This window comes from Anastrepha obliqua, chromosome 6 (genome assembly GCF_027943255.1).
Source record: "Anastrepha obliqua isolate idAnaObli1 chromosome 6, idAnaObli1_1.0, whole genome shotgun sequence".
Taxonomy (NCBI): Eukaryota; Metazoa; Arthropoda; class Insecta; order Diptera; family Tephritidae; genus Anastrepha; species Anastrepha obliqua.
Window position 1 is genome coordinate 73,481,935 of NC_072897.1, and position 9,583 is coordinate 73,491,517.

At 33.4% G+C, this 9,583-nt stretch overlaps 1 long non-coding RNA gene across 1 annotated transcript; it reads right to left on the reverse strand.

The window, feature by feature from the left end:
* Positions 1-7,945: 7,945 nt before the first annotated feature.
* Positions 7,946-8,252, reverse strand: LOC129249789 (uncharacterized). Its single transcript, XR_008582726.1, has 2 exons — positions 8,111-8,252; positions 7,946-8,055 (listed from the first exon to the last, which is right to left on the reverse strand). It is a non-coding gene; the product is annotated as an uncharacterized LOC129249789 (long non-coding RNA).
* Positions 8,253-9,583: the final 1,331 nt, after the last annotated feature.

Here is a 9,583-nt window from a genome sequence, read left to right on the forward strand (position 1 = left end):
ATATTATAACTATAACCTGTATTTTTTTTGTATTAAATTGAAATTTTACTTACTGTAAGGGTTTTGCAAAAATTTTCAAATTCTTCTTTATCTTTTTGTTTTCAAACTGTAATTTTTTTATGGCACTCTGTATGATATCCAAAATCCTCGGTAGATTCAAAACACTTACAGTAGTAAAATTTCAATTTAATACAAAAAAATACAGGTTATAGTTATAATATAAATCATACAGTGCTAATTTCGAAGTATTTTTCGTTAAAAACTATTATTCTTATTTTCTTATTCTTAGCCTTAAAATGTCGTACAGCTGGCAATCGCTATCCTTGTTAAACTAGTGATGTTACGCGCTAGCTTCCTCTCACTCAACCTTCAATTTTTCCCATCTTTAACTGCTAGCAACCCTAACTTGCAGCCAGATTTAATTAGGTTGCCGTATATCATAATAATGAGAAAAAAATTAGCTATATTTTGATCTATAACAGATCAATATACGTTATGGATGTATAAATATTCTATCTCGAAATCATACCTGTTTATACCTGGCTGCGGAGAGGTGCGGCCAAGCGCGCAACGGCAACTACGGTTGTTTTAAGTCTTTACACCTATTACAGTAAACCGAACGATATTTTATCTCAAAACTTGGTTAATTAAATTTTTCCCGCAAAATCAATTAACAATAATTTAATTAAAAATACTTTCGGCCACATTTCTACTGGCACCGTGGTGAATTTTTATTCTCCTAATCATAAATGTGGGTAAAAATGTGGATTTCAGCATGTACTCGATGACTACACCAAATCTGCAGCCGGATCCCGTACTATAAAAATATTCCTGCATTGAAAGCGTTTGTCATCAAATGATGAGGTCATAACAGCTGTGGAAGCGTATTTTATACCCCCCCTACCCCCTGGAATTCTTAAATTGAAAACTCATTGGAACAAGTGTATTGGTTTTCTTGGAGACTATACTAAATAATAAAGCGCATTTCAAATCATAAAATTGTGTTTTTCTTATCGAACTGCAAAACTTATTGAACAACGTAATATAAAAAATAGCTGCTTGCGTTTACATATGTGTTTTTCTAAACATGCTTATCGTCAGGCCGTTTTGCATTTTTTAAATTTTAAGTATGCTAGGAAAATTAAAATCTACAATAATTTGTCGATAAAATAGTGAGCAGGTAATATTTTTGGTGATTGTTAGTAGGGTTTGTATCACTGAACCCTTAACTGTCAGTAACCGATGGTTAAGATATTTTAACATACCTAATTAAATGAATTTCATATAAAAAAACGGAATGCAGAACCCGATTTCGGCGAAGAAACGCAGAATTACCATCTACATAGCAAGTGAAGTGTTTTTGAACTCTTTGAAATTGATAAAATAACTGGATTCCTCGCATTCGAACTCTACCTACGAATAAAGAAAATGCGCAATTTTTCATAAAAAGCTAGAATACTTATATCTAGATTATTTTTCACGCTCCAAAACTCCTTTTTTACTCCTACTACTGTAAATTGCTAGACGTTTTAAAAATATTAATATTGGAAAAAGCGTTTTTATTTCCTTTTCACACGAGTTAGATGCACATTCATATACATAAGTAAAGGATGATCAGATTGGAAGTACTTTTTCCAATAGGGTTTTTTTCACAGATCCTGCCTGACTGCTGACAAACTAAATAGTTCAATTTTTTCAATATTCATTCACATTTCATAGTAGAAAGATTTACGCCTCAATATCGTTTAAAAATCGTATAGTTGTATTACGAAAATCGACGCTCTGAGAAAAGTGTACATCGCACGCTCAGGCGAACTTATGGTCCTCTTATGCAGACCCAGTTTTGGGTTAACGGCTACGTAAATAAGCAAAATTGCAACCCGAAGCCATTCAAGAACAGTTATTACATCCATTGAAATCAACCGTTTGCTGCGGCCCATCGGCCCATATTTCTTGAAAGACGAAGCTGGTACCAATATAACAGTGAATGGCGAACGCTATCACAATAAACGACTTTTTGATATCGGAAATTGAAGCCCATGATCTCCACAACACTTGGTTCCAACAAGACGGCGCTGCTTACCATACAGCCCCTGAAACAATGTATTTACTGCGTCCTCGTTTCGGTGTGCAATTACCAAAGTTATTCACGAGATACCGACCGAAGTCCTCCAGCGAGTCATTCAAAATTGGTATTTACGGATAGCCCAATTACGGCGCAGTTACGGCCAAAATTTGAAAGGAATTATCTTTACAAAATAAATGTAATGAAAGGTTTTACTCAAAAATAATAAAAATTGCCCAATCAATTAGAACTTTCGTTGTTTTATTTTTATTAAAAATCCAATATCTCTAAATTGTTCACCCTTTTTTTTGACCTACGCATAAATGTTAATAAAATTAAAATTACATATACATATGTATATATATATAGTTGCGAACAAGAAACTATTAGATTTTTTCAAAACAATTTTAATTTATCATGTAATTAGAAAGTTTTTATTATTATTTTGAAATATAGCACTATTCTTTAACTGAAAATATATTATATTTATATCAATTCTGTAATGCAAAAAAAACCTTTTATAGCAAAAAACCAGAAAATCATGGTTAACATTAAAATTGCAGTGGTCATATAAGTAATGCATTCTGAATAAGTTTATGAAGAAATTAAAGAAAAACTGCATTGACAAAGTTTGCTGACACAAAGTTGTAACTAACGAAACCAACGGATAGTTTTAGGATCATTATCCTGCTGATAGACACATTTTACTGGCATTTCCTCTCTGTAATATGGCAACATAACATTCTGCATTATTTCCACATAAGAATTGGTGTCCATTATGCCATCAATTTTGTGTATGCGGCCATTATTTTTAAACTCCCATGCTTAATGGTTTTTAAAGCGTATGGTGGTTGATTTTCGATGCCAGGTCTTACATATAGTCATGATACCATATTACGCGACATGTCAGCTGACTAGCTAGCGTTTTGCTTTATGTTGTGAGGTCAGGAGTGGGCTGCAAGCAGCTAATCCATCTTCCGGTCATACAGTCACGTCAGAAACATTTAAGTGTGTTTTTTATTTTAATAGTATGGCTGACTTCATGGGATTTTCTTTGAAGCACCTTACAATTTTGCGATCAGCTTGCAGGGAAGTTCTTCGCTCTCCTCCTTTTTTTCCAGCTTTTTCATAAATTTGATTGCATATAAAATTATGTTTGGTGAGCATGAAAGAATCTTTGTATTTCTGAGTAAGATCTTACATCTGCTCCCAATTTCAGAATATGCTTGCGTTGTTCTGTGGTGCAGTGTTTTGCCCGACCCTCTATAGTCAAATCATAAGAAATATATGCATGCAACTCTCCAAAAAAAAAAAAATATATAAATAAATAATAAAAACGTGCTTTCTTGTAAATATGTGAAATATTTTATTAAGATTCCTTGAACAATCTTAAAAACTGAAGACAGTGCTATTTCAATGGTGCACCTAAAAACGTAACGATGCAATTAAAAACCATTATTTACGTAGTTGGCAGATTTATTCAGATAAATTATATATGTGAAATCCCTTAACCGTTTTTAGATATCTGATATTCAAATTTATAGAAAAAAAGCGACTACAAAATAATTGTTTAAGGGAATCCCATATTCGCATGTTCACATCTGTATGAGAATTTAGTAATGTTAACATTAATAACAATAAAATAGTAAGGAATTTAACATAAAACTCTTTTTGAGGGGGGAAGATATGAACTATACTCAGGAGACGATCCTTCTTAAATTTATGGATCATATGGTTATTTTGCGTCAATTCATAAAGGGCAATTAGACAAATGCGCTTGAATGCAGAAGCTTTATTCTATCGTTGTTTTCTTCTTTTTTTTCAAGGGGATATGGATTGAAATTTTCTTTTGCAATGTATTAATTTTCTTATTCCGGCGAGAACTTGATGAAGCTCTTACCCATTTTATCTTAAGATATTTAAAATGTGTTAAAAACACTTTTATTGACCAATTGAGGGGCAACTGAAGGACTGGCACAGTCGCGTAAAATCTTTCTGCACCTCTCTGATTTTCTATTAAAATAACAGCAAACGTAATTAATGCACTAATTTTTTTATATTCAAAACTAGCTTTAACCCGCGGCCCGGTCGCGTAGGAGTAGTCTTGAGGGATTTAGGATATGTATATAAAAGAATTACAAGCAATAATTTCATAGAAAATCATTTTTTATTAACGGCATCCGTTACTATGCCTCGTTGAATAAAATCAAAACAACCAATCAGAAAAATATCAAGCAAAATTATTTTTATTAATTTTCTATCTCAAACCGTTTTTTAACTTTGCACTTGGGTCATAGTTGAACAGCTTATGAGGATTATGAAGTCTAGAGTGTGCTATAAATAGTGTGAAATAGGAAAAACTAAGATTTTATAGATTAAATTTAAGCAAATATTCGATTATTAGTGACGAATGAGAGTGGTGGCGCGGACTGGGGGCTATGGGAAGGGAGTTCCATCATAAAAACATGCCTATAACCTTCATTGGGTGAAAATATGAATGTATAAAAATTGTTACGTCATTTGGTGTTGTCGTTTCGTAGTGATGCGCGGACAACGTACAGACATTCACCTATATAGTATAGACTAGCTTTAACCCGCGGCCCCGCTCGCGTAGGAGTAGTTTTGAGGGATTTAGGATATGTATATAAAAGAAATTCAAACAATAATTTCATAGAAAATAATTTTTATTAATAACCATAATATTACAATACCCGGCATCCGTTGCTATGCCTCGTTGAATAAAATCAAAACAACCAATCAGAAAATTATCAACCAAAATTATTTTTATTAATTTTCTATCTCAAACCGTTTTTGAACTTTGTATTTGGGTCATAGTTGAACAGCTTATGTGGAATATGAAGTCTAGAGTGTGCTGTAAATAGTGGGAAATAGGAAAAACTAAGATTTTTTAGAATGAGAGTGGTGGCGCGGCCTGGGGGCTGTGGGAAGGGAGTTCCATCATAAAAACATGCCTATAACCTTCATTGGGTGAAAATATGAATGTTTACAAATTTTTACGTCATCTGGTGTTGTCGTTTCGTAGTGATGCGCGAACAACGTACAGACATTCACCTTTATAGTATAGATTGTATTATTTGTTTTGGTTAATAGGCAGTGGTCAACGGTAAAGTTCACTTTTAGTGGTGGTTCAAAAACGAATTAAATTATTACAAATTATTCGTTTTTCAGAACACCGAAACCAAATTCATTCATATTTAGGTTCATTTTCATATTCACTTTCACTATGGATTTCAAAGCCTACCTGATTGTTTAGAAGTATGCATATGTTCTTATGCGGCATCGTTCTTGACCGAGCGTATTGGCACATATTTGCCATTATTGTTGTTCGTCTCGTGGTCGAAGATTCAAGGCGCACAACGCATAAAAATGGAGGGTACTAAATCAGTGGAATCAAAATACGCACCGCAAATTCAACAAAAAAAGTGCTACGAGGATTTCATTCCATAGTTTACGTCTTTGCAACACTACGTGTGATGATAAATAATTATTTATTTATGTTTACAAGCTTTAGGACTCGAAACTGTCAACAGTGACGTGGATGCCGATACGTGAGTGCGCCGACTGTTTGTTTAATGAGAGGAGATACTTCGTTTTGTCCCCGTTCACCCCCAGACCCATTTGCTTTGTTTCTTTATCCAGTATATTTTTTTTTTATTTTACTACATATTGCAATTATGCGGTGCTAACGTATGAAGTTCGAGGCATATGCGAGGTATCACTCTTTGAATATCGAGACAAAAGTCGTTCTACAACAGTGGTATTGAAATGTTAGAGCAGCGCTGAAATGATTACGTTGTTCTTGATGGAAATTACGTTGATGAATAAAGATAATTGGAGGAAAAAAAGTATTTTCTTTGTTACGCCCGCGACTTTTCAGCCCATGTGTTATGCATATTTCTCTTACAATAAAGAAATATAATTTAAGATTCAAGAGAAATTGATATACATATACATTTCCTGTTTCTGATATTAACACTAGTTATATTAATAATATTTCCTTAATATAACCTTCTGTATTAAAAATAAAAATTGCACACTCCCTTTCATTATTCCATTTCATACTGTTTCGAAATATTTGATACAAATTTTTATAAAACGGAATTTTGATATACATAATTTCGCAATAACGGATTTCATCAAGTAGAATTTCACAATACAGAATTTTGACAGCCAAATTTTTTTTTATACCTAGGCCCCCGAAAACATCACTAGAAGCCCGTATGTTCAGTTAAGGACTATATACATATATGTATATAAACTCTGCAAGCAGTTTTCACCAGGATACTGTGACTGTTGTTGGTGCTGTGAAGAAAAGCCGTTTGACAATAACCATTTCGACGATAATTGATGGACAAACTGATCTAGGCAGAGATTAGTAAGCTGCCATAACAACAACAACTCGCTGATACAAAGTTAAGTAGGATACTTCAGCACGAATTCTTTATTTCATTATAAGACAAGAGGGACGTATACCGCTAGTTGCCTGCTTTTTTAGTAATGAATTAACCGTCGAGAAGGCGCATCTTGATAAAAAAAATCGACTGGCGCCTATTTTACTCGTATAATATTACGCAAAAGTACAAATATCTAGTTCCGATACATATGTAGGTATTTTAGTAGGTTAAAATAGAACGACTTAATAAAATCCTTAGCGTTCCAAAAATATCTTGATTAGGAAATTTTACATAAATAAATAATTTATTTACACATAAGATAAAGCAAATAATAAACATTGAAAATTGAACCATTCCCAAAATGCTCATAGCGCGCTTTCTCGAAGGTCAATATCGGCATTCATTAAAAACGTCATTCTAATTCTTGGCCTTGGAATGAAAGAAAAAAGCTTGTAGTACTCATGTTGAAAAAAATTTTTATAAACGTAAAATACTTCCACATGCAGTTTTTCTCTGCCAGAATTATATCAATATTGAAATAATGGCACACCACAGGTCGCCCTAAAAATGGAGTTCCCGGTCGATGGCAGAAGTACACTTTGAATTTTGGCATTGCCGGCAGATGGTCGACCGGTTGCGCCAATACTCACGAATGCTCTCTAGCGCACTCGACTACGGAGGTCGCATTTTAAATAGATTATGATTACAGCGGTACCCGTAGCCAAACGGTTTGTAGCAAGAAACTAAATGATAGAAAAAGTTTCTTCTAATAACGATCGTTGGTAATGTCAACCATTCAAATATATTTTCTCCATAAAAAAGTTTCTGATTAAAAACCATCTGCTTTCGGAGGCGGCGTAAAATTGTAGGTCCTTCCATTTGTGGAAAACATGAAAACGCGCAAATTGGAGGAGGAGCTCAGCTGAACACCTAAGAAAAGATACATATATGTATATATACCTACATAATAAGTATTGCAATACGAATAGGATGTATTACAATAACCACCTTAACATCAAATAGCAGCTCAGCAGCTGAACAGCTGAACAGACTCGTAAACACACTCGCGGATTTTTGCGATATTGCATACCCACAGAATTACTTAACTGAACACATTTTTTAATTCAATTTCCTTACATCATTGAGGCATTGCTTTTTCTTCAAATATGTATAAGTAAAATATTTAATTAATATTCTAGCATGCTATGGAGTACACATTATTCGATGAATTCTTTTTTTTTTAGATTCCCAACACAAACTTTAAGGTGCATGTTTGGAAATAGTACCCTTTTTGTCTATCAAAACGTCAAAAAACAAAATAGTTAACTGTAAAAATTTACAAAATTTTGTGTTATCAATAAAATATTATCAGGCACTTTGATATAAACTTACTGCGCTAAATTTTGCCCCTTTTTGTTAAAAAAAAATTTATATCTCTACAAATCAAGGCACATTATTTCACAAATATTCCGTTATAATTATTATTTTTTTTCAAAAGCAGGTACTAGTCGAATTTATTTTAGATGAATATTCATTCAGAAATCAGCAACGTGCGCTCGTGCATATATCAACAAACTACGAAAGGCACAATATCACTAGGCATATTTCCAAGAAATTGTAGATAGGGTACCTATGAAAGCAAAATTGAAGATTTCATAAGCAAAACCACTACAAGAAGAAATGCTCGGAAAATTAAGCAAGAGTATTAAAACGCGAGACCAGCGAAAAATGATTTTTGGATGACAAAAAAACAGGACAGATTGAAAGGAAACGCCAACGCCAGCAATCACTGCATTTAATACTAACGTAATACGGTACATACATACGTATATTTATAAACCCATGTAGATAGGTACATATATTATATATATGTACACGTACATCTACGTATCTACGCAAACAACAACTCTCAGGTGGTATGTACATATGTATATGCATGCATGTATATGCATGTACAGGATGGCCCATAGAGTAGTTTCTTTAAAAAAACTTAACAAGAATCAATTTTTCGGTATATTATTGGTGTATTCGAAAGAGCAAACATTCCCATTATTTATGGAACACAATCTCATTCATGTGGCTATCGACTGCGGGTTTTCCGATCCCCAGATGCAGTTTGTTTTGTTAACATAGCCGTCCAGATGAATATGATTTATCGGAAAATATGATTTTGACTTCTTTTTAATAAACGCAGAGTTTGTTTGGAGTACGCAACGTTGTTCTATCGTTAAGCGTCTGATTTCGTTCTGGGAAAAGCACGAATACTTCTTCGCGCTGCAACATGGTAGGGAGCATACAGTATGTTTAGGTTTACCTTTGCATAATTTCCATAAATACAAAGCCTAAATCGATTTTTGATAACAATAGTGTTTTAGTTATATTATCAAGTATTTGTGGATGTATACGACAATGTTTTGACGACAAACATTAAATTACATTTAGTCTTGTAATCAAACTTAGTCTAGTGGTTTTACAATGTTCTTTATAAGAAAGCTTTTATCGAATGTTAAACGTAGTATTTTTAGTGAGTTACAATTAGGAATTAGTGCATTTGAGATGGATGATGTAGGAAAGTGAAAGTGATGTAGAAAATGAAAGGTAGAGCATTTGTTCGTTGAGATATATTAATAGATCCCGATAATTCGGACCATTTGCATATTTTACTTAGTATACTAGAGAAAACAACTTCATTAAGGTATTTTATTTTTGAAAAAAATTAAAACATTGTTTGCGTATGAGGAATGTTCTACAAGTGAGTTCGAAGTTATGATTGAACTGATTTCGTTAAATGTTATTCTGAACAACATCACCGAAAGCGGTGAGCCTTGGGGAATGACATCTTATGAGTTATATGACTGCGATCTGTAGTTTCTCATACTGATTGAGACTTTGCGGTTGCTTAAGAATGATTTTACGAAGTTAAATATTTTGGTGCCAACTTTCCACCGTTTAAGTTGCCTGAGATACCAATCCTATCAAACGCTTTCTCGAAGTCTCGACTACTTCAGTACACAGATATGATTTCCTGAAGCTACAGCTGTGTTAGAAACATGCTTCAAATATAAAAGAGGTTCCACAACGCCTTTTTAAAAACCAAACGGGT